We start from the raw sequence: 27154 nt of genomic DNA, 5'->3' as shown, positions 1-27154 counted from the left end.
TTTTTGGGAAAGGCACGAAGCTCTCAGTCAAACCCAGTAAGTGGCTTTGCTTTGGCTGTTATTTTTTTTAAATATAAACATGATTTTTGACAGTGCAACATGATTTTTAAATAAGTATTTGTTACCCATGAGCTAGTGGGCTTGATTTCGGCGTTCGTAGAAAAACAATACATGAAATTATTATTAAAACACATTAAATGGAGTCGCCTATGAAGGCTGTTAAGAAAGATATATTTGAGTCTGGATTTGTTTGGTTATGGGGGCAGGAGAAGAGGGCAATGGAAGTTAGCTGAAGACCTGGATTGAACACAATTTGTGCAAGTATGTGGTGAGACTGCATTTTTTTATGTTAAATGTGTCACTGTATGACTTCAGGAGCAAGCTGGGTACACATGTTTGGCAGTGGGACAAAACTGACAGTGCAGCCTGGAAGGGAATACATATCTAGTATGCTTCCTTGGTAATCAAGAGGGTAATCAGTAATGCTTCCTTTGGTAATCAAAGGGGTTGGGAAGCTGCAGCATGCATGGGCATCAGAATCCCTGAAAGTATCAGACAGAACGAATTCTGCGTGAACCAGAGAGAGGGTTTTTGCTATGACTTGTATCATTGTGAGCAACAGAACTTCAAGTTTACCTTTGGGTCTGGGACAAAGCTTGTTGTAAAACCACGTAAGTAGCAGAAAAGCTTTTAATGTAGAATTGTTCCAAAGCACTCAAGTCTTTTGGAAAGTCAGAAAGAATTGGCAACCTAATTCTATTAAGTTCCTTTAACATTTTCCCTAGGTTTCCTTCTCTCTTTCTTTTTTTAAATAAGATGAATCAAATATAAGAGCAGAATGAATTCCAAAATTCGAGTGAGTGGAGGATGGAGTGGGTAGAAAACATGCCATGTGTTGGATTTGAAGAGCTGTCTCAAGTTCTGCTCCCTATCTGGGTCCTTATGTTGATATAAAATACTTTTTGTATCTATGCATTCAAAATATCACAACCCATCCATAAACAGCACCTTGTGCTACCTTGGACATCTGTGGTTCACAATTGCACACATTCAGTTTTACTCAAAAGCAGCTGTCCAAAACTGAGGGCTGGATCTTCTGCTCTGTTAATCACAGTGGGATTCAATTGATCAACATGGGAATCTGGCCTTAAAGTCTGGATCCACTAGTAACCCTCAGAGTTTGGAATCCTTCACATGGTTCTTGTAAGGTGGTGTGTTGCTGTGTGAATACTGGAGGTGGCACAAATAAGTTGACCTTTGGAGCTGGCACTAAACTCCTTGTCATACCCAGTAAGTGGCCTTTGTATTCTTGGTTGTTGAGTTTTTCTCAACTATAACAGCCTGATTTTCAGGTTTGGGTGAAGACAGAATGGCAGATTATTCCATTTTATTGTTAACTGGTGTTCAGGTAAAAATAAATGTATGGAGGGAGTTCTATAATACGTTTGCCTGCAAAAGCCTGAAACTAGACTTAATGACCCAAGATGAGATGCCTGCCTGTTGTATCTATTCCTTCCCTCTCCAGAACAGGATTGCTTCCCTTGGGTGAATTGTCCACGAGAAACCAGTTCTGTTCCTCATGTTTGTTATTTCAGGCAATGAGCTAATATTAAGAAACATCTTTAAAAAGATTTGATGTCACCCCACCCTGCTTTAGAATCCTTCTTGCAGAGGAACAGAAATATGATTATGCCCTTTCTACTGATGGGGGAACTGAGCCCCAAGGAGACTGAGTGGGATTTCCTAAAGTACATTAGGGATTTCAATACATTTTTAAAAATCTTGTATTATATGGCTAGGGGGCAAGGATAACTACACGTTTGCCACTCTACTAAAATCAGCAAAGCTGTGACCATTTGAACAACTTGTCAGAATATTGTGGGGTGAGATTATGACCCCAAATAAATTGTGGTATGGTTCTCAAAGGAGCCAGAGGAAATTAGGCACATTGTTTCCCCTGACTTCCTTTTGAAAAATCAAGCCCAGACTTTCTCCCTTTCCATCTATCACGTAACTTGGCTCCCCTTCCCCCTTCCTTTTTTGTCATGGCATGAAACACTGTGTCTCTAGTGGCTTTGGTAAGACAACATTTGGAAATGGAACAAGACTGGTAGTCATTCCAAGTAAGTCCCCACACTTGTCTTTTCTGCATGTTAACCATGCTTCAGTAGGAACATCATTTCTCTGCAGGCAGTTGGTCCAGGGGATGTCATTGCAGCCTGTGTGGAGTGGGCTAAAATATGAATTAGGACTTTCTATATTAGGAGCACTGAAGTGGTATTTATGATACATAATGGGAGCACTGATCTTGTGAGATCTGCTTTGAAAAGATCACTTTATCTCTTTAATGATCTCATGGATTTGGCTAGAATAGAAGGATAAACCCACAGCTGGCCTTATCAAAAGGGGGTTGCATAAAAATGAAGACATTTATCTCTCTCATGCCCATATCCGAATGTCACAGTTCCCTACTTACCTTAGATTTGGGGGGAAGCAGTCTCCTTTCTCTTCTGTGTTTTGTATGCCACTTCTTGCAATGGAGTAGTGGTTCTAGATGTTACTACTGCAAATACTAATATTGTCCCTTGTCTCCATCTAATATATGACATTAGCTGAATAGGAAAAAAAGCTTAGTGTGTGTATAAAACTTCCAACCATTTTTCAAATAATACTGCTTTTTGACCAAAATTAAAGTTTTTTGTGCCGTGTTTTCATTTTGATCTGAACACCGCTGCTTTTATACGAAACCCAGGGAAGCCATAAATAATTTTCTAAACCATTTCACTTTTGCAGTGTTTGAAAAATGAAAAACAGGCTTTGAAATACTATTCTAGATTGTTTTTAACTTATTTTTTTCACAAAGTAGAACAAGAGAAAAATTAAGGGAATTTGTGGGAAATTATTTTTTTTCCTTGCAAAATTTCTCATGGGAAACTGGCCTTTTTAACCAGCTCTCTAAACAGTGCTCAAAGCTAAGATTGATATCTCAGAAGTTTTTGTTATAGGGATAAATGCTGTGGGACTACTGATGGGTTCAAACTAATCTTTGGACATGGAACTCAACTGTTGATAAAACCTAGTGAGTGTTTTTCCTTTAATTCAATATTTAGCATGTCAAGAGAAATTACTTCATTTACAAGGTGGTATTTTATGGAGATATTTCACTTACATCAAAAGACTGAAGGAATTGGATGAAAATTGTAAGTCATTCTGTAAGTTCTCTGAAAGATGTAGCACTGATATTATTTGATGGTCTACCTAAGGATCATTTAGGTCAACTGTTTTTGGCTTCTGGCATAGAACAAGCCAGAGAAATGTATTGACGTGATTATACGCATGTGAAAGCAAGGGATTGGACTCAATAAACAAGGGCTTCCTTCCTTCCTTCCAATCCCCATGTTCCTAATTTGACCCAATTAAGCAATTTAAATGTGAGTGGGATCAGCACAGTTCTCTGGGTTGTTAGTTTTTCTGACCAGTTCCCGATAATTTCTAAAATCCCACCCTAAATAATCCAGCGGGGTTCTGCATCCAACCTCTATTTCTATTGTCTCATTTAACTCTACACCATCTCCCTACTCCTTATAAAGACTAGGCATTTTCTTGACTCCTCCAGAGTTATCTTGTTTTGCTTTCAGAAATAACTGATTTTGAAGGTAAAAGGACAAAAAAAGCGTGAAGGTTGTTAGTTGATGTAAATTTATCACCCCCCTCTGCCCCAAATCAAACTGTGGCTCTGTTGAGGTTGACAGAATTTTTTCATTGAATTCAGTCAGGTCAAGGTATCACCTTGAAGCTTTTATGGCATGGAGAGAAGGTGACACTTCTGCAGCTGTGTAGCTCATTTAAAACACTGGCGTATGAATGGTCTATGAATGGTTTTTGTAAAGGTTTCTGTGACAGTGCTAATGTGGGAGCTGGTGCAAAACTTATGTTTGGCAGTGGGACCATCCTCACCGTGAATCCAAGTGAGTCCTGAATGGGGAAAATTGTCTGTGTAAGCTTCACTCCAGTTAAGGATGGTCAAGAGGATATATATCCTGGATATGAATATAGTAAAAAAATATAGATTGGTATTTCTCATCAGCACTATTGAATGCATGTTGCACTATTAATTGAATGCATGTTGAAATGTTTTCTACAGATTTCATGTGTTAAATTTAAGTGTGGAGAATATTTCCTAGGGAAAAGATAAAATGATCTATGCAACAGGCATAACAGGGCAGGCTAGTCTGAGAAGTTGAGTCCCAAATGCTGCCCCAAAACTCCCTGGCCTCAATATTGCATGTAGCACAACAGAGCAGGGAGTTGTCGGTTTGTTTACCTTTCCATTCAGACTGTCTTTTTTGTCTCTTTAATGACTTTTTCAAGAAACACCTCCAATGATTATTAACAAACTTGCCATGGAAGCACTGGGCCAAGAGTATAGGGTTTGCTATATGTTTCCAGTGGGAGCATTTCCATGAAACAGTGCGCAGAAGACTAATTCTACTGTGCATTAGCGCAGTGGGCAAAATCCGTGCTAATGTGCAGTAAATTTAGTCTAATGCACATTAACGTCACTAAAAAAGCATTCGGCTACACTAATGCTCAGTAGCACCAATTACGGTGCAATAAGTTAAGTCCTAAACTTCATGCATCATAATTATAGCTCAATAGTGAAAGCATAGACATGCTCTGTATGACCTTAATTACATGACTTAGTGTCTCTGTACCCCAATTTTCAATCTGTGAAGTGAGCATAATGATACTTCAACAGATGATTAACAAACCTTGAATAACCTGGATATAGTTTTAAAAAATGGTGTTCATCTTGACAAATGTCTACAGAATGAAGGATTTCTCATTTATTATGTACAAAGAAGGTATTTTTCCCATCCCTCCAATCAATCTACTTTCATAGCTGGTATTTTCCAGTTTTAAGTTGAATTGATGGCCACAAATGTGTTCCAAGTTCCACAACATCTAAGGTGTGACTCTAAGACCCTTTTTTCATAAAGGGAAATTCACAGTATGACTTCAAGGAATGCAAACAAACTGAACTTTGGAAGAGGAACCAAACTTCTGGGAGAACCCAGTAGGTATCCTCTGCCCTTTATGGCCATGAAAGGACCCAGCCACATAGTATTCTGCATTGGTGCTTTGTTGAAATCTATGGATCATTTCCACATTTGATGTAGACATTCAGAGCTCCATTGGAATCAGAGAGTCAGAGACCCCACTAGTGCAATCGAGCTCAATGCCCTTGGGGTCCACAAGGACAATCCCAAGTCAGTATGAACTGGTTTAACGCCACTGAATTTAATGGATCAGCACGTTTCATATCAGCTAAGGCTCTGAACCAACATTGTAAGGGTCTTGTTTGCTGGCAGACATATAACTTGCCTCGCAAACCTGAAGTGCGAGAGGGGAGTTTTTGTCTGGCTGTAAATCACTGTGTGTATTCTGGAAATGACAAGTTGACTTTCGGATCTGGCACTAAACTGGTCATCCAGCCATGTAAGTAGGCTGAATGAGGACATCATGTGTACCTGTTTGAACAGGTACTTGGATTTAGTCTTAATTTTCATCTATGTATCGGTCTTTTTGTTGCCTGAATTTAGGCATTAGATTTGGCAAAAGTAAAAAGCAGGTAAAAGAACTCAAAAGCAGTAAACGTAAGAATTCCCGAGTAGTTGAGCACTGGTGGGATGTTTTAATGGTCCTTTATGGACTGGAAGGATCTGTGTTTCTGCTGCCCTCGGGGTTCTTTGAAAATTCAAGCCAAGGAGTTTTTGTTATTGGGTTTGTCACAGTGTGTCTTCTGGAAGCAACTGGAAGCTTACCTTTGGGAAAGGCACAAAGCTAACAGTGAGTCCAGGTACAAACTGATGCAAGTTGGTGTTTCTTTCTTAAGAGAGAATCTGCTATCCTCTTGAATTGTGGTGGATGGAATTTCAATCCTTGGGAAAGCCACTCCAGTGACTGGGGTTGTGCTGACTTATACTGGTGAAGAGTCTGGTTCACAGCATGTTAGGATAGGAGAACCAGGGTAGCTGAAAATACCCAAGCAGTTGAGAGAGATTCATTAGTTATAGCTCCATTTATTACACCTCAGGGGAGACGCATTACTTGTAAATGGATGGGGGCTGTCTATAGCAGGCAAGGGGTTACATAAGGAGGTCAAATTCTTTGTGTCAGTAACTCAGTTAATAAATGTCATTACCCCAGATGAAAGCTTGGCCCCTGGTTCTCTACTAGAAACAGTACATTACTGCTGGTGTGAGATCTAATATTGATGTACCGACTTTCCCCGCTTCTCCCCCACCCCACACACGCTCCCCCACCTTCACACAAAAATCACCTGCTAAAATGAAAGGATGTCTGTTGGTGTTTTCTTTACTGAAACATTTGTTTAAAAAAATACTAATTTGATTAAGGACATCTATGAACTCTTTTATTTTTAGTATCTTTCTACATTCCTACTTTGTTGTCCTGGCTTTTAAACAAGATATAAAATAATTCCTTATTTTCTCTCTTTCATGTAGAGTGTGAGTTTATGGTTAGGAACAGACATTGTATTTGTCCCTGGAACAGACATTGTATTTGTCCGCCATGTTTGTCCAGGAGCAAAAAATCCCAATATTCGCATGTAATCATGTTGCTGTTCTAATTGGGGATTACTGAGTGGCTGAATGCAGTGCTGCTTTTCTGTCCTTGATTGAACGATGCAATCCCAGGATAACTGTACGGAGGTACTCTGCAGTATCCCAGGATAAACTGTTAGTACTTGCTATCCAGGAAACTTTTTTTTTTGAATGTGTCCCAAGATGACAGACATGGACATCTGTACTTTGTCCCCAGGATAAATTATGTTATCCTGGGATAAATGCAACATGTTTGCAGCTAGTGTATCTGAAAGAGTTATGGGGTAAATTGTGTGCTGTTTTTTTTGCTTCATGGAGGGGCAGAAATGCACAAGGAGAGGCAGATGGGAAACATCTGTAAGAACAAATACTAGTTAATAGTTTTGAGTTTATAATCAGTTTGGGTGTATGTTTCTAGTGTAGGAACCTATGCTTATTTTATCCAGAAAACGAAATAGCAGATAAGAATAAATTAGGTCTCTAATCCTTCTGTGGACCTTGACAAAGGTTAGACTGTAGAGGAATCATCCGCTGTACTTGAAACATTTTCCCCCTCCCCACCTCTATGGTTATTGTAAAGATGTGAGCTGCTGTGGCAATACAGGAGGATACAACAGTAAGCTCGTCTTTGGAAAAGGAACAAAGCTGCTTGTAAAACCCAGTAAGTTGCTGTGTACCGATAGAATTTGTATAGTGGGATATAGCTGGTATGAGCTAAAAATGCCCAGAAGAATCAAAACCAATGGTGATGGCATTCCTAGGCAGGCAGACAAATTGCTCATTCAGTCAATACCCATTTAGGACTATAGTGGTAAGTCCAAGGAAAAAGTTTATTTGAATGATTTTGGACTGATAATCAGGTTGGGAATGTGGAAGAACCGTTCTTAGTACCTAAACTTCCACTTTTAGGGGTAAAAAAAAGTTCGTAATTTCTTGGTCACTTATCTTCCATACCACATAAGTAAGAATGGAAACTTGGGAAGAGTTTTTCCTGTCCCATAGGTGGTTATTATAAGACTACAAGATATTTGGGGATTACAGAGAAAGCCACACAAAAGTCATCTTTGGAAAGGGAGCCAAGTTGTCAGTAAAATCTAGTAAATGCTGTTGATTTTTTTTTTAAGTTTGTTGTACTTGACAGGGAGTGACAGGTTCCTAGAGGCAGGCTGATGATTTAGGATAAATAAAGCGTGGATAGGCCTACATAAATTTAGTTAGTGGCTACCTACCGAGAAAGGCAAATTTTAGATCTCTTTGCAAGCAAAAATTATGTTAAACCAGTAACTATTCTCCTTTTGGGGAAGTAGGACCAATCCATTTATGGTCCAATAATCCATTTTACTAGGAGGAAAAATATTGATATTACCTGGCCAAGTTTACATTTACTACCTGAAAAAAATCAGGTAATAAATATTAAAGAACATATATTGGGGTTTCCTTTATTGAAACACTTTTTAAAGAAATACTAATTTACTTGATTTAAGTTCTTCTATGAACTAGAGGATTTCAAACTTATTTTGTTATCTTTTATTTTGAGTCTATTACATTCCTACTTTGTTATGCTGGCTTTTAAACCAGATTTAGAATAATTCCTTATTGTTTCTCTCTGTCATACAGAATGTGAATGTATGGCCTGGAATATTTCTCTTTTCTCAAAGGTGCCAATGTCAATATGAACTTTTCCAAAGATTTCAGTGGTCTTCCTGGTCATGTTTCTTATGAACGATAGCAATCTAGTCAGTCTGTGGAGGAAAGAGGCCTCCACCCTCCATGTATAGGTTCTTGTAAAGATGCATATTGCTGTGGGGAATTATGGAGGAGGAAACACACAGCTCATCTTTGGGAAGGGCACAAAGCTCTCTGTAAAACCCAGTAAGTGGCTTTTATTTTGTAGCAATTTTCTTGCCGGTCAACTAAGTATTGACACTGCAAGGCAGTGTTTTTAACTAAATAAGTACATTAGTAGGCAAGTGTTGATCCTCTAGATCATGGTGTACACAGAAGAGCTCTAGTCAAGTGCCTAATTAATCCACCTGTATGAAGTTTTATGACCATCACACCAAGACCTAGGCAAGCGTATAGTGGAGTGGAGGCTGCCCAAGACCTACCTTCCCCCTACTTCAGACCTTTGAGACAGAATCCAAAGGCCAGACTAAATCCAGATGTTCAGTCCTCAATGGTTGTAGCTTCTGCTGCACAGCAACAGGTAAGAGCTGCTGCTGACTGCCTAATGCCTCAGCAAGGGTGCATTTGAGCCAGGGTGAGGTCCCTGAGCCTTTCTCCAGCCAAGGAGTACCCACAAGGCAGTGAGGCCTAAGGGTTTGAGGTTCCTAACACCCTTCTTATTCTGGAGGTTGCAACGTTGTAATATTTTATAAGATCTACCCAGCCCTGAGTAGCCTCACCACATTGCCACCAGGCCCTCCAGTCAGATGCAGTTTAGTCATACCCAAGACATATATACAACTTACATACTAGCCCAAAAAGGGATTTTTCATCTTGGACAAGGGATTGCTGAGATAGGGAGGTGGGGATATAGTAAAGATCTATAAACCTATGAACGTTGGATGCAGAAATTTCAAATAGAAATCAAAAGCTATGGTCTGTCTCAGTACTTTTTGTAACAGAAAAAACAGAAAAAAACTGCTCTATTATTTTTCTGCACTCAAAAAAAAGTGAAAAGTAAGAGCTGGCATTTTCAAGGTTTGCCTTGAGCCTAAAAAGTTGAGAACCATTGGTCTAACCTATTCTTAAACCCCGTTGCTCACTGCTCAAAAACATAGAGAATCCCTTAACCTGCCAGAGGTAAAGCCGGGAGACAATGGGACTGTCCAGTTCATTTCTGAAATTCATTGCTGTGCAATCTTGTGGAGATCAGTAACTTTTCCAGGTTCAAAAATGGAGATAGGTTTATAAGACACTATTAAATAGTGACCTTAGCCTGACAGTATCCCTAAACTGATGCTTGGGAGGATTTAACAGGGGGAAAGTTGGTTCATGTAGGCCCCATTTTTCTTCCTTAAAGCACCCACTGATAGCTGCTTCCAGAGGCCTTTGGTCTGGTTCAGTAGGTCAGTTCTTCTGTTATTATAAAGCATCTGTCACCCAGAAGAAAACAGGTTTGGTTACAGATTTTTATAGGAAGATACAATTGGAATTATGATTTCATGTATAATTAAAATATGAGAGTGGTTCTGTTGCTATAGTAAGGAATGTCATTTAGACAGGTATGTTTGGGCTTTGGGTATGTTATGGAAGAGATAAATGGAGAGGCTGGTCAAAGCTAGCCAGACATCTGAAATAATCATAACTTGCACATGTACTTGATAAGGCACTGAAGTAAGTTTTATTTTTCTTCCTTGTGAGATTCTCTTTGAAAGCAAACAGAGCTTTGAATAAGTGCCTCTTGAGACAAATATACGATGATGCTTCATAGTGAACTTGCATAGTTTTTGTAATTCGGTGCATCACTGTGGGACTTCTGGAGCAGCCCAGGCACTCACATTTGGCAGTGGGACAAAATTGACAGTGCTGCCCGGTAGGTAGCAATACCCCAAATATACCCTTGTCAATTAAAGGGATTTGAAAGCTTCATTCCTATTCAATGCAAGGGGGACATCAAGATCATTTGGGCCACTTTGAAAATATCAGCCTAAATTACAGTAGGGACACGTTTTTGCCTATGGGTGAGTGACAGGGCTTGAACTTTGGATCTGGGACAAAACTGATTGTTAAACCAAGTATCAGGAAGGTTGCATGCGATTTTCCAAAGCACCCAGCTCTGTTTGTAAGCAGATGAGAATTTCTTCTATTAAATCCCTTTTGAAAATCTCATATTATTAATCCAGCAAATGAAACCTAAGAGCAGAGGAAGGAATTGGGAAAGAGAGCGAGAAACAATCGAATAAGTGTTTCCATGTGGGTTTTGAAAAAAGAGATAGAGAATCTGTCTATTTTTCAAGCTGACTCCACAATCTAGGCTCTTTTATTAGTACTCTTTTTTTTTTGTATCTGCATAACAAAAACGTCATGAATGAGGCATCTATGGACAAATGGGTCTTTTCTCTGATCTGTAGATAGATGTTTTACACTTTGTGTATCTCTGGTTCACACTATTCCACATATCAATTTAATTTACCCACATGCAATTGTTCAAACCTGAAAGCTGGATCTTCATCTTCCCAATGGAATTAAAGTGACTTAAACCAGCATGAGATCCTGGCATTCCCTGGATCCTTAACATAGACCCTTAGTTCCTTAATACAGACCCTTAGCTAACTACCTCAATCTTACATGACAGTCAGTGGAGGATATTGCACCAGACAGTCTCTGCATCCTTCGTGTAGTTATTGTAAGGTGCTGTGTTACAGTGTGAATTCTGGAGGTAGCTTTAATAAGCTAATCTTCGGAACTGGCACCAAAGTCCTTGTTCTACCAAGTAAGTGTCTTTAGTACTTTTAGTTGCTTGGGAGCTTGTAACAGGCTTGTTCAAAATCTTTCTGACTCCAAAAATTCATGATATGAGGGCCCTGCTACATGTTCAAATTAAAGATGAATAGAAACAGTTAGACAAGGTTCCTTGGGTGAATTGGATATCTTGGTCTAATAAAAGATATCCAATTCACCCAAGGAACCTTATCTACCGATGTCCTTAGACCAACACGGCTACAACCTTAACCCCTAGAAACCAGTTATAGAGCTGTTACACATTTTCAAGCATGGACTTTATAATTGATTGCTCTTTTTTTATAGCTGGATAGTCATTTTCACTGTGATGATTACTTTGCACTTGTGAGTGGTCTAAATTCATTGCACAGTTAACCTGTTAATTGTGTAATATATGTACTGTATGGCAGGGGATTAAGGGAACGGGGCATGCAGCTCCTCCGAAATTCCCGTGTGACTTTTTTGAAAATCTCAGCCAGGCTTTTCTCCTTTACCATTTATTGCATGACAGTGCTCCCTTTCTTTCAGCAGTAGATAGATTTTTCGTTATGGCAGGAAACACTGTGTGATTACAAGTGGCAGCAATAAGCTGACGTTTGGAGATGGAACGAGACTGTTAGTCATTCCAAGTAAGTTTTCCCCCACTTGTCTTACAACACTGTTCTGTCTTCACTATTATTCCTCAAAGGATGGTCAGTGCAGGAGTACATAAGTCCTTTGGTGCACTGTGGATGACCACAGCAGTTAAGAGGCACTTCAGGTTTACCTAAGGGCTTATACAAACATTTATGTGATGCATAAACCTTGTATTCTTGGCTGGCAGAAGCAGGGAGCACTCTGTGAGAGATCTATTTAAATACATCTATGCCATTTGGATAGGAATCAGTTGGCAATACCCTTTATTGGGATTTGAATGTGGTTTCTTGTTTCCATTGGGTTGCTCCATATTGTTTTCTCCCATCTGTCTATCTGCATCCACCTCTCTAGCATCTTACATTTAGACTGAAATGTCTTTAGGGTAGGGGATATCACCTTTTGCATTTTTTATACATCAGTTTCCACAATGGGCTTCTAGTTCATGGCTGTTGCTAAGTGCTACTACTAATAGTAGCACTATTAGTAGTAGCACTTAGCAACAGCCATGGACTAGAATATCATCCCTCATTTCTTTTCAAGCTAGTGAGGAAGCAGAAGAAAACAAGAAACCAGCAAAAAAAATGGACCTGGTAAAACTGTATATGCTTATGTCCAATTTACAATTAAAATAGGCCTCTTGATCAAAATAATGTTTTTTGTTCAGAACTCTTTTTCTTTGTCAAGATATTCTACTTTCTTCAACATGAAAAATATAGGAACATAGGAAATCATAGGAAAGTATGGCTGGAAGGGATTTCATAAGGTCTAGTCCAGCCCTCTGCTCAAAGTAGGATCACTCCTGATTAAACCATCCCAGCCTACCCTGTCTGTCTGCCCCTCTTCTGAAAGTTTCCAAGGATGGGGACTCCACAACTTCTTTGGGCAGCCTGTTCTTAAAGAAGTTGCCTGATCACCCTCAGAATAAGAAGGTCCCTCCTGCTCTCCAGCCTAATTTCCTTTGCTAGAAATTTCTCCTGCTGGAAACATGGAATTATAAAAAACTTACTTTTTTAGTATACCAAAGTTTATGCATGGTTTTTTTCAGAATGAGAAACAGGTTTTTGAAAGTAGAAACTCTTAGTTAAATAATTTTCAAAATAGAACCTAAAACAAAGGGGGATTTTTTGAAAAATGATTTTTCTCTTTAAATTTCCTGCAGAAAATAGCAAGTACACTTTGATCTGCTCTCTAAACAGAACATATAGTTAGGATGCATGTTTACTGAAGCAAATAATACTACAAATGAGAAATTTCTTACAAGTTCTTTCATGGGAAAATGTGAAGAATAATAATATTCACACCACCACCATCATCATCATCACTATTATTATTAATAACATAATTTATGTTATTAATTAATAGCCTGAACAATGGGTTGTCTCTTCATTTCAGTATTTGAAATGTTAACAGAAACATAGTTTCTGTGGTTTTCCAAACACCTCTGGATGAGTAAAGATTTGGCATGAAAGCAACAGGATACATTGAATAATCTCTGAAAGAGGCAGTACTGACGGTGCTTTGTGCTTGATGCATATAGAATTTAAGGACTGTTATGAAGAGTTAGTTGAGCCATGTGTGAAATATAAGCCAGAAGATGAAGCCCAAGACATTTCTTAACAGGGTATATAATATAATATAATATAATATAATATAATATAATATAATATAATATAATATAATATAATTTTCTGTGATACTAGGGAACTGGTCAACTAGATTAAACTGAAACATGAGATCCCCTCCAATATCTTTTAAATTTGACCCAGTTGACTGATAGACACGTCATGAGTGGGATTCTCAGAGTTTTCTAGGGTTTTTCAAACGGTCAGTTCCCTTTAATATCTAAAGCCATACCATCAAAATGTTCAAAGATGGTTGTGAAGCCCACTTCTACTTCTCTCTAGGGTAGCCATCTGGCTGCTTCTCATACTCTTTTAAAACAGACCCCTACACAGGTCTGTTTAGATTTGTTCTGAATCTGAACAAGAACTTGTTGTCAGTAAATCCCACTTTTCATTACATGAAAAAAAATCTCCCATGCTGGTATTTCTATGCAGAATTTGCCTACAAGAGGGTGGTGGGTGAGATCAAGTTTTTGTTGGGCTGAAAACCACTGTGTGAACAATGATTACAAGGTGACATTTGGAAGTGGAACCAGACTTCTTGTGCTGCCCAGTAAGCATAGATTCTTTTCATTCTTCCTTGAACGTATGGTAAATCTGCTTTTCTGACTGAAGATTGGGCTTTAGGTGTTATGTATTGTCTCAAAGTTTGTGGTTGATCGGTTGGTTTTTTTAGCCTGAAATTTGTAGCCAGGAAAAAGGAGAGATGAAGAGAGTTTGGGTTAGATTGCGTCATTCTGAATGTAGAAAGAGCCACACAAAGAAGTCTCAGACTCTACCTTAAATCAATTCCCACTGTATCTGTGCAATTCTGTTGTCCAGTCCAATGTCCCTTGCCCTTCAATCCTACCCTACACCCTCACTGGTCTCTGAGCCCCGATAACTCTTGCTCTGTTGATGCCCGTCGGTCTGGTAGATAAATGCTCATGAAGTTCCCAGATGTGTTTAGCATCATGTTGCTAGGCTTTTGGTACTCATTTTTTTTCAAGGAATTGACAAGGTTTTTGCTATGCAAGGAAACACTGTGTATATACTGGGAACTATGCACCCACCTTTGGCTCTGGGACCAAATTGTCTGTTAAACCAAGTAAGTGTTTTCCCTTCATTTGGATTTTTTTTTTTTTTTTTTTTTTTTGCAATAGAAGTGTATTTCATTCAAATCCCTCTTGAAAACAACTCCTATGCATCCATCAGTGTCCTTTAAATAGAGATGTGTATTCCAAAATAATTAGCATGAGTTGCAGGACCATTGCATTTTTTGGATAACCGAACACCATAGTGTGAGGTACTGAAAAGTTTAATTACTGTACCATACAGCAAATAATAAAAACCAAGAAGAAATAAATGTATGGTACCTTTTTTTTTTTTTTTTTTAATCTCAAGGCAAAAACCCAACTGTAGCCTGACGATTTTGTTAAAACAAAATTTTCCAGTACATTGATAATCAGCTCTCTACTGTAATGCTATCTTGTCTCTATTGAAGTCGACAGAAAGTTTTGCCATTAACCTTCCTAGGATCAAAGATTCAGCTTAACATTTCTAGGGCATGAAGAGACAACAGTGGATGGTATTTGTTGCTGTGTATCTCGGTTCAAAGACAGCAGTCAGCATGTTGTATTAATGGTTTTTGTAAAGGTTGCTGTGACAGTGTTAATACAGGATATGATGGCAAGATCACATTTGGTAGTGGGACTATCCTCACCGTATATCCAAGTGAGTCCTGAAGTGGGGAAATGTGTGTTGGGAGGAAGCTCTGGGTGGGTATTTGTCATCATCACCATTAAAATATACATTGAGTTGTTCTCTGAGAATTTCACATGCTTTACATTTATCAGGAACAATGTTGACCAGCAAGAAATCATAAATCTTGGCCATATAAAAATAACTGTGCAGTAGAGGTAATACAGGAGCATCTGACTAGCTAATCTGAGGAGCAGACCTCTGTCTGAGCGCTCCTGATCTCAGTGTTGAATTGACCACTGGGACAGGAAGGGTGTTTCAATATGCATGCTTTCCTGCACAGATCCTGTAGCTGTCTGGGACATAACAAGATATAGCTTTGAATTTTTTCTTCTATTGTTCCTCTAGTGGCTTAAAGCTGTGGATAAGGGTTATAGATAAGGAATCAGTTCCTTAGTCTCTTTCTACAACCATGGCCATGGCGCTTAATTTCATGGGGTGGGAACAGACTCTGTTCCACCTCTATGCCCCAGTTCCCTGTCTGTAATATGGGTCTGGGGGTACTATTTTACCTAGACAGGAGCAGCTGAAAGTAGTCTGGAGTTGCCTGGGTATGGTTAGAAATTACAAGACCATTTAATATGCTTAAATATTGCAAGAGGATAAAGAGTCTCTCTCTAACCATAGGGTGATAGGAAGGTGGAATAAGATGGGTATCCTCACAGGTGTTTTCCATTCCTAATTGGATAGTGTCTACAGTAAGTCAAGGATGAGACTCTAGGATGTCTATCAAGTGATTCAGCCAAGACCCTTTTTTGCAAGGTGATGGTTCACAGTGTGTATTCAGGAAATGCATACCAACTCACCTTTGGAAGAGGAACCAAGCTTCTGGTAGAACCCAGTAGGTACCTTCAACCTTTATGATCCAGAAAGAGCCTAGCTACCTGGCATTCATGGGCGCTTTGTTTAGTTTAGTGGACCAGATCCTAGCTAATTCAAATGGCACCAGTAGGCCAGACCCGATTCACTGAATCCAGTTCTATGCCACTGAGGTCTCGGGGTCCGATTCCAAGCCAGTGTGATGATGCAGCTACCTGGAATTAAATAAGCAGGATCCTGTTTGCCTGCAGACTTGTACACTCCCATTTAGGAAGGTTGCAGTGCTAGAGAAGAAGGGAGTATTTTTTCTGACTATAAATCATTGTGTGTGCTTAGAGGGGGAGAAAAGCTAACTTTTGGATCTTTTAGGGTAAAGGTGATATCTTTTATTAGAACAACTAAATAGTTGCAAAAAAGTTGTTCTTTGCAAGCTTTCAGAAGAACAGGGTTTTCTGCAACTATTTAGTTGGTCTAAGAAAAGATATTGCCTCTACTCAAAGAGTTTGGAGGTCGGACTCGATGATCTGGGGGTCGGACTCGATGATCTATTGAGGTCCCTTTCGACCTTAACATCTATGAATCTATGAGTTTTGTCAGCCTTTGTACGTAGACCAATAAGGCTACAGCCAAGATCCCTGGAACTTCTGGATCTGGCACTAAATTGATTGTCCAGACATTCAAGTAGCCAAGATGGAGACATGAATATGTACTTCTATGAACAGATGCTTGGATTTGATCCTTGTTTTACTTTTGTATTGATCAGTTTATTCCCTTGGTTTATAGGACTAGATCTAGTAGAATTAAAAATCAATTGAACAGAAGCTTAAAAGGCATTAGGCATGAGAATCTCGCCTCCACTCAGTTGCTCTGGGAAATGTTAATGTTTCCTTCTGACTTTTAAAAATATGTCCTTCTGCTGTCATAAAGGTCCTTTGAGAATCTCAGCCTTGGAGTTTTTGACACTGGGTTTGTCACGGTGTGGCTTCTGGATCTACCAGGAAACTCACCTTTGGTAAAGGCACAAGATTGATGTTGTATCCAGGTACGAACTGATGCAAATAGCTTCCATCTCCCTAACAACATGGTGGGGGGTCAGATTCTTCCATCCCCCTTAGCCATGGGGAGCCCTTCTACAGACACGAGTTTTGCGCTGGTTAATACCAGAAGAGAGTCTTCCTCACTGTACAGTTAGCCTGTAAATAGGCTTTCTTATCTTAAATGAGAGCCTGGGAGAGATTTATGAGTTACACCTCCATGTATTTCATCTTAGAGGAGAGAGACTACTTACAGAGTGATGCGGTGGTTGACTTAAGACAGTGGCTATACTAATAAAGCCAAAATCTCTACAGGTGTCGATGGTTTAGGGAATTGGTAATGATAATATTGTCATGGTTTTATTACCATGAAAGCTATTGGTGACTAACATATCTTCAGAACTGGGGCCAGGCTGAAAGTAAATCCTAGGAGATATCAGAGATGTTCTTTACGGTGTCTAATCATGAAAGAAGGATCATGAAATCAAGAGGTAGTGGTTATTAAAAATAATAAAATACAATGTACAGTGGCAGCCTTTTGCCCGTTAAGATCTTATTAAGGTTAAGAAAGAAGCTAGTGTGTGTGTCTGTGTCTGTGTGTGTTTAAAGAAACTGGGAGATTTATTGTGGGAGATGAATAAAATAACCTATGAGATTTAGGAACAAGTCATTGACACACAAGGGTTTTTGCTTTTAAGTTCTTTAGCAGCTTTAGAAATTTTCCTCTGATGCTACAAATGGAGTGGGATTTTTAAAAAGTGCCTAAGTAACTTAGTTGCTGAGGTTCCACTTAATGGACATTAGGTGGGTAAATCACTTGGGTGTCTCCCAGTGACACCATCAGGGATATAAACTTTCCAGTTTAGAGGTATGGACCAAGGACTAACTGAAGTGAGGCTGTAGAAGGGCTTCCTAATAAAAGTCCACCCCACAGTAAATTCTTCCTGAGGCCACTGTGACTGAGCAGTTCTAGAGAGGAGTCAGTCTAGGTATTAATATGTTTCTCCTTCAAAGTTTCACCTCCTTTCTTATCTGACATACTGCCAAAAGTCATGGAATTTAGTATGGAGAGTATTTTTCAACAGCTACAGACCCTTAATATTTTCTCAGTTTCTCATAGGAAAAAAAACTTGCTTTGGACTTGCCTTGGTTCAATTTGGTTCTTTTTATTTCTTTTTTTACTTTATCTTGATTCTAGGAAAACTTGTACAACTGAATTGTTCTCACGAAGTCTTCTAGAGGGGGGTAGTTCGCTATAGTAGTCTGAGGTCAGATAGAAGGCAAGTTAGAGGTTCACCTTATAGCCCACTGCTAAAACTAAGAGCTGGCATTTTCCGAGGGGTGCCTTAAGTTGATAACCACTATTATAAACTAACAGTCTTCTAGAGTTAAATGTACCATTGCTGTCTTTATTGCATGGAGGGAAGTGAGAGAGCCTTTTGCACTGTGCATGGTATACATGTTAATTCACTCCATTCTGTTAATACAATTATGTTGATAATCATTTTGGTAGGTGTGTCTTGTTTGTATAGAAACCTATACTTAATGTTATCTGGAGGAAAAGTACCATAATGCAAGGTATTCAATTAGCTCTTTCATCCTTTTGTGGAATGCAGCCAAGGGTTGAAATGGTTCTTGTAAAGGTATAGACTGCTGTGGCAATACAGGAGGATACCAGCTCATCTTTGGAAAGGGAACCAAGGTGTCTGTGAACCCCAGTAAGTGGCCCGATGTTTAATTTTCATAATACAACATTATTGACTAAAAAGACCAGGGAATCTCGGATAACATACGAATTGACTTTCTAGACCTGTAAATAGATCATTCAGTACATATTCATTTAGTTGTATTAATATGGCAATTCTAAAAGAATAGCTATCATTAATCCATCTGGACTAAGAGCTGGTTGGGGAAATGGCAGGAACCCAGTTTTATTAGGGATCATAAGCAATCCATAAGGTCTGTGTCTTCTTACAAAGGTAAAACAAGGATAAAATCCAAGTATCTGCTCATCTGTTCAAGGACAGAGACAGAGGGAGACCTTAGATTGAGGGAAAGGTTCTCTTTCTTCTGTCTGTGGTTATTGCAAGGCTATAAAATGCTGTGGAAATTATGGAGGAAGCACTGCTAAGGTTATCTTTGGAAAGGGAACCAAACTGTCTGTAAGACCCAGTAAGTGGTGCTGATAGAGTTTGAACAAAATAATCTATCTAATATGGATTAAGAATTATTAACTGCCATCTCATACATTGGCACTGGAGAGAGGGGTATATGGAGGGATTAACAGCAAGGGAAGATATGTAACTAAATCTCAGTGACTTTATCTATAGATTCCTAGCTAGATAACAAGAACAATTTTAGATATTTTTGCATATTACCAGAGAAAGTTATAAAATGGTGGCATATGAACAGAGTTTTGGTTATTGGATGCATTACTGTGGCTTGGTGGTGGGATAGAACTGGCAGTGCAGCCTGGTAGGTACCAATACCCAAGTACTCCATTGCCAGTGAAAGGGATTTGAAAACTTGTGTGTCAATAAGCATGAAAATCCTTCATCAGCATTGAATTATCAGTATGAATTGGGTTTGGGGGTGAGTTTTTGCTATGGGTTTTATCAGTATGAGCAACTGGGCTTCTAGCTTTACTAGGAATCTAGGAAAAACATGTTTTAAAGCTGAGTATGAAGGAAGGATCTCTGACATTTCAAAAGCATTGAAGGCAGTTAACAGCTAGTGTCTTAGAAAATCAGTGAGGATTGGGTATTGAACACCATTTATTCCCTTTAAAAAATAAAAATCCCTCATGCTCCTTTGTCTCATTAACCTGAGAGCAGAATTCTCTGAGAGAAGCAGTGAGAAGGGAAGTCAGAAAAGAGATGGGAGTAGAGCAGAAGATACAGAAGAGATGGGATAAATATTTTCATTAGCATTTTGATGGAAAATGTCTTTCTTTCACCTCTTTATTTGCATTCATTAACTTTTGTATTAGTGCATCAAAACAGTCACAACCCAACCATGAATATAGCCTAGCCTTTTTTGTTGTCCCTGTTCATAGCTTAGTGTCTTCCCCGTTGTTATAGCTCTAGTTCTCACTGCTGTGCACATCTGGTTTACCCAAATGTCATTGTCCAATCTGATGACTGGATCTTCAGCTCTGGGGACCACAATGGAATGACATTGTTCTACATGATCATGGAATCCTGGCCCTAAAATTTAAATTCCTCTGTAACTATAACAATTTTGTGTGATATTCATTAGAAGAAAAATGTTCTGAGTCCTTCACGTGGTTATTGTAAGGCTTTGTCTTGCTGTGTGAACACTGGAGTTGGCATTGGTAAGCTGATCTTTGGAGATGGCACCAAGCTTCTTGTGCTACCAAGTAAGTGGTTTTGTTTGCCACAGAACCTAATAGCCAAACTTCAATTATTGCTGGGAGCAGAATGACAGGAGCTAAGCAGCAAAGTCATCTTTCAGCTTATGTTAAGATGGAGCTTAGGTCATTTTTGGAGGCAGTATATGGAGGCGTCTTGGGAGGCATCTGATCCCAGTGGTCTTTCCTGCCTAAGTGCAAGGGAGATGGACCCGAGGATCTGTAAGGTCCCTTCCAGCCCCTAACAACTATTAAACTATGAAACTATATGATGTGCTTAGCTTCAAAAGCCAGACAGTTGTCAACTCAGGAGTTGACAACTCAGGAGATTCCTGCCTGGCTTACATTCCAGTCTTCCCTCCGAGAAGAGCAGAATTGTTCCCTGCTGTGCAACATTGGCCAGTAACCAGATCTGCTCCTCTATTTCTGACACTTCAGGATTTCTCCCACTTCTCCTAGGATGCCATTTCTTCTTATTGCATACCAAGGGGGAACTGGGGCCAAGCGGTAGTGTGGGAGCAAATTAGGAACAGCCCCTCAAGGAGCCTGCAGAATCAATGGATAAAGTGTGTGAGAATCCCTACTGGCAGGAGAACCGACACCCAGAGCTAGGAAAGGTGAGATTTCCTAAGGTACATAAGAGATTTTGAATAGATTCATTTTCTGTAGGGGAGAAAAAAATTCTGAATAAATGGCAGTCACTCCACTGAAATCAACAGAGCTCTGTAATCCTTTGTACAACTTGGATCAGAACTTTTTGCCCCCAAAATACATGGTATGTTCATCAATGGACCCTGAGGGATCAACACTAGTAACTCCTCCTGAATTCTCCGGTATTCCTTTGAAAATCCCATACTTTCCTTCAATCATTTCTGTTATAAGATATACCCCTTTCTCTTAGTGAAAGATAGATTTTTGCCAAGGCAGGAAACACTGTGTGATTACAGGCGGGTATGGTAAAATAACATTTGGAAGTGGAACAAGACTGGTCATCCTTCCAAGTAAGTTGACTTCCTTATCTTTTCATTATATTAACCATACTTTGTTAGGAATATCATTTGTCCTCCAGGAATGGTCATCAAGGTGGACTTGACTCAAATTTGTCTTGATGACCAGCGTGAAACACCTGAACATTAGTTGAGGGTTGAAGTGGCACTTATATGAAGCATAAGCCTTTTCTTGATACTCCTTCCAGGGAGAGGATGGTAGTTGAACAGTATGATGGATTTGAAACAGTCACTTTGATTTGAATAAAGGAACCAGGAATCCATTAGCCATATCCTGTAAGGTGGATTAGATGAGGCTCAGTTGTATCCAGTTGCTCCTCTTTCTGTATCCTTATGTTTCTTGGCTTATATTTAGATAGGAAACTCTTATGGGAAAGTGTCTCCTTTCTCTTCTGTGTTTGTATCCCATCTTCCAAAATGGGCTTCTGGTTCATGGCTAGTGCTCCTTAGTGTTACCATCATAAAATGCTGTCATCTCTCATTCCAATACAATATACAGTACTGAAGGTGAATTTGAAAAAAAAGAAAAATAAAAAGGTTTTCAATTAAATCCATTTTTTCAAATAGTTCTATGTTTTGACCAAAATGAAACTCTTGACACAACATTTTTTATTTTGCTCTATCAAAATGAAAAATACGGAAACCTAAATATTTTGGTAAACCTCTCAACTAGTTTGCCTACTAGATTTGGTGTTTGAAAAACGGAAAATAATGTTTGAAATCTGAATGATTTAATTTGTTCCCATATAAAGCTGGAAAAAAATGGAAGAAGTTTGGGGAAATTGTTTTGTTTCCCTCCCTAAAATTAGCCATGGAAACAAAGGACAGTTTTTGACCTGCTCTCAAAAACACAGTTAAGGTTGATTATTGGAGGAAACAATACTTTTGGTGTTAGGTGAGAAATCTCAGTTTTTGCTAAGAGAATAAGCACTGTGGAAGTGAATACTGCAGGCAAACTGATCTTTGGACATGGAACTCAACTTCTGATAAAACCCAGTGAGTGATTTTGTTTTCCCCCTTTCATTCAGTATTTGATGAACAAAGAGAAATGAGACTTCCTAAAAATGATGACATTTTGAGGTGATTATCTGAGATAACCCACTGTTTTCACACAAGTTCCCCAGTCTCTCTGAGGCATTTGGACCAGCTCATGAAGTTGTGTAGCACTGATCTTATTTTGATGATCTATCCCTAAGGATCATCTTGTTCAATTGCTTTGATCTCTGGCTTAACAAAAAGAAGGGAGCCTGATTTTAAATTTATTAGCAAGACCGTATAATACTATTGGCCATGATAGCAGCCAGCTAGACTCAATGGACAAGGAGTACCTTTCATTCCCATGGTCCTAATTTGCCCCAGTTGAGCAATAGAGATGTTTTAAGTGAGATTGTTATAGTTTTCTGGGTATTTTTTTCCCCACAGTTCTGCCTATTAGTATCAAAATCCCACCCTATTTAGTCTGGGGAGGTTCTGCATGCCATCTTTACCTCTCTTCTGTCTTTTGTAACTCTGGATTGTTTTAATCTTCCTAACACATGTCCAGTCTTGACTCCTGATGAGTTCTTGGTCTAAACAATATCTTGTGTTGCTTCCAGAAATGACTTTTATTTCAGATGAAAAATGAGCAAGTCCTCACATACTGTAAACCAACATAGTTCCATCCATGTCAAGCCAGTTGCCGACCTGGCCCCAGAAACCTTTCAAAAACAATAATTTTGATTTTAAAAATATAAGGCTGGTAAGGAAAATCTAGAAACCATTCTCAGGGTGCTTTCACAGGTTCTAAGGGCAGCCGGTATTTTTGCTGTGGTGCAAATTACTGTGTGAATCTGGGCAACTATAAGGTGACATTTGGGAAAGGAACAGGATTGGTCGTGAGGCCAAGTAAGTGGCTTTTTGTAGTGCAAGAGAGAACCATTTTAAATAAGCGCATTTCATTTCTAAGGAGTGGACTGAACTGGTGGTTTGTTGTATTTTTTTAATTGGGTGCCTAGGACAGGCAATGTGAGCAGGTCAGAAGTCTGACTCACAAGTACAGTCTACAACCTCTCCTTGAAAATCCTTAGAATAGTAATTTTCAACATTTTCAGACTAAAGACACACCTTGTTAGGTGCAAGACCTTCCTTGGAAAATGCCATTCATTTTATGAAGATGAAAAAAGAATAGAACAATTCTGTTGCAAAGAAGTCAGACCACATCAGGTCAAAATGTCCTTGACCCTTTGGCTCTCTGTTTGAAAACTCTGGGTTTATCTTGTGATTCATGTGCAGGCGTTTGCATTCCTAACTGCACTAATCTTGCACAGCATCCTTAAAAAGATCTCGCAGCACACTTACAAAGAAGTGCAGAGTGCGTTTTTTGTGCTTAATTAACTTAAACAGAGAAAAGAAACATTTCAGACTATCTGAGTAACCACTAAACTCCTCTTCCCTCTTAGAGCTGACTCTGAGTGCCTGGCTTTAACTTATGACTTCTTGTACCTCAATTAAACTATCATGACTTTCACCAGCTACTAAATTAATCCCCAGTGTAAGGATCACTATCCATAATAGGCAAAAAGATAACAATATAGGACAAGCTGGGACCCTTCTGACCCCTGCTATTAAGATAAACCCTATTGCAGTCTGTCATAAACCAGTGGAAACCCATATTAAAGTAACTAGGATTTTTACCCTCACTGTTTTGATGAAAGGCCATTACAAAACCTCATTGCTCTAATAGGTGGGAATGTTCCCAGTTTCCAGGCTGTCTTTATTAATGAAAGTGTTGAGGTGACATCGCTGTAATGGTCCAGGAAATATGTGCAAGGCAAGAATTCTTATGGATGGTATCTTTTCTCAGGGCAATGACAGAGCTAAGTAGCAGGGAACAAAACAATCTTGCTTTTGCACAAGCTTTTGTTCTGAGGAAGGTTACTGCGATACCCAAAAGCTTGTCTCTATCTGCCCCAACCATGCAGCTGGAATAACACCCACAAGGATTCTTGCCTCTCGCATTTATTAATAAAAATTATTTTTTACTCCATGCCCCAAAGACCCCCTCCCTCCCTCCCCAAGGTATTTGAACTCACAGCCTCTAGTGTTGGAAGTGTGTTAGACCTAGACCAAGGGCACTAGAGGAAAATATCTTGACATATCTGTGAAGTCTTTCTCTAGAATGGCTTGTAGATGAACTGAAGATTTTGTTAGGCTCAGAACTACTGTGTGAACTACAATGACAGAACAACATTTGGAAGTGGGACAAGGCTTCTTGTGCTGCCAAGTAAGCGTAATCCAGTTCCCTTCCTACTCCATGGTAGATCAGATTTCCGGAGCAGTGGTTTTCTGGCTTGTCTGTTTTTAAAGTTTGAGGATCTTTTGTTCATTAATCTAAAATGTGAGTTTGGGAGAAGTTGAGGCAAGAAGTATTGTCTGGCTTCCACTATAGTGAGGGTAGAGAGGACCTGAAAAATGCCTTACTGCAAGGCTTAGTTCCTGCGTTTCAGAATCATCCCCATGTTAGCCAGGTACATTAAAGGGTTTTTGTTCTGAAGGGAAACACTGTGTGAATACAGGAGGAAACTACAAGCTAGTCTTTGGCTCTGGGACTATGCTGTCTGTTAGACCAAGTAAGTGTTTTGCCTTCATCTAGGATTTTGTTGTCATTAATGCTTTATTCATCGTGAGCCTCTGGAAAACAGCTGGTGATTTTCATCTATATAGGATCTAATCTCATGGGAACCTGCTGTCTGAAGTAAAACTGAGCAAAATTATTCGGTTGAATAATTCATTATTGTTATTAATAAACATTAATCAGCAATCATTTATTTGCTGAAAAATGTCATTTTAAGCAGACCAAAACTATCTGCAAATTCAGATCAAAATTATGAGCAGTTATGGCCAAACATATGGAGAGGAAAGATGTAGAATTTGGTATTTTGTTTCAACATTTTTAAATGAGCTGGTTCATACTTTCAACCTTGTTTCACAATCCAATATATTTAATCTAATTTCATAGTTTCATAGATGTTAGGGGCTGGAAGGGACCTTACAGATCATCAGGTCCAGTTCCCCTGCACTTGGGCAGGAAAGACTGCTGGGGTCAGATGACCCCAGCAAGGTTTTTAAAAACTAAAATGAAAATGAAATGAGAAGTTGTGTTTTGGGTAGAACAAAACACTTCAAACTTAGGTAAATTATGGGGAGTTTTGCTTCTGGTGAGAAAACTTGGAAACAGTTTTTGATTCAGGCTTACACAAATTAATCCTATCCCCTCTCTGCCTTCTCAGTTCAGCCACCCCTTTGCCCTGGGTCAGATCCAGTACATTAGATCCATTAGGTTAGATCCATTCCTAGCCTCTCCTGGATGGGAGCTTTTACAGGGGCTAATGTGGTTTAGGTCCTTAATTTCTTTAGCCTAAAATTAGGTTTAATCTGGGGCCGATTTAGCTGGCATTATAATAGGTGTTGGGGGGACAATTATTGTAAATGCAGTTTGAACAGCAATTAACTTGAATTAAATGCTATTGTGTTCATTAGAATTGTAGTAATGAGGGTTGGAAGGACCTCAGGAGGTCATCTATTCCAATCACCTGATCAAATCAGGACCATCCCCAACTATAGCATCCCAGCCAAGGCTTTGTCTATATGGGTCTTAAAAATCTCCGGGGATGATGATTCCACCACCTCTCTGGGTAACCTGTTCCAGCATTTTACTCCCCTCCTAGTGAGAGAGTTGTTGCTAATATCTAACCTAAACCTCCGTTCAATTCGGATATGTCACGGGTCCTTAGCAGGGTTGGCCACCTGTTGAATCCCAAGATAAAAGGCTTTGCCCATCTGCTTTTATCCTTAGATTCTTATGGGGATCTCATCACATCTAGTTATCTCAGGAGACTTGGGAAAAGTCCACACAAAGTTTGGCTGGCCCCATGACTGGAGAATCCTCACCCATGTCTCAGTTGTATGGGGGCCATTCTCCTTGCTGGTGCTGTTCTTCTAGAGGTTTTTGCTGTAGTGGAAAACAGTGTGTGAATGATGGTGTCAATAAGCTCATCTTTGGCATCGGTACAAGGCTCCTGGTTAGACCCAGTAAGTATCGGTGCTGGTGTCGTGATGATAAGGTCAAGTAGAGTTTATCATCCTCAGGGGCTTCAAGAGAAGGCTTGGATATTTTTTGTGGTGGGTAACTCTGGAATAATCCACCTTCTGTGTGTCTTCGAATCCCTTTGGAAACCCTCACCTGTTTAGAAAGCTTTGCACTTTTTGTAAGACGTGCAAACACTGTGTATGGAACCTATGACAAATTAACCTTTGGGGCTGGCACCAAGGTTATTGTTAAACCAAGTAAGTCGTTATTTCTTCTTTTATATTAAACATAAAAGGGGAAGGAAAAAGAGAGTTAAGCAGCTCAGCAAAGTATGCAGCCTCTAAAAGCCAGAGGGAAGAAGCTCCATTTGTCAAAGAGGAATTACCAGCATGGGTAGTGATTGAAGAGTACATAGTTAAGCGCCTGGTTCCTTTCTGCCTTGTTTCTTTCTTGGATTTGTTCAGATGTATTTCTAAGGCAGTGGGTCTTCTTAAACATCTTTCATTAATCCCAGCTACAAAACTGTGACTAGATTAAATGGCTGGAGGGGGAAAATTATAGTGGAAATAAGAGGTGTTTCTCATAGTGAGGATAATCCTGTGCTGGAAGAAACTCAGAGTGGGGCAATGGAATGCCTCACCATCTCTCAGCATCTTTAAATCCTAATGAATGTCTCCTTTCTAAAAGAGATGCTTTTGCCCAAACAAAAAAATGGCATTCATTGGGTGAAATTATATTATATTAGGGATAGCAGTTTAGTTGATGATTATGGTCCCTACTGGGCTA

This window comes from Alligator mississippiensis, chromosome 7 (assembly GCF_030867095.1).
Source record: "Alligator mississippiensis isolate rAllMis1 chromosome 7, rAllMis1, whole genome shotgun sequence".
Taxonomy (NCBI): Eukaryota; Metazoa; Chordata; order Crocodylia; family Alligatoridae; genus Alligator; species Alligator mississippiensis.
Note: the sequence above shows the minus strand (reverse complement) of the source record.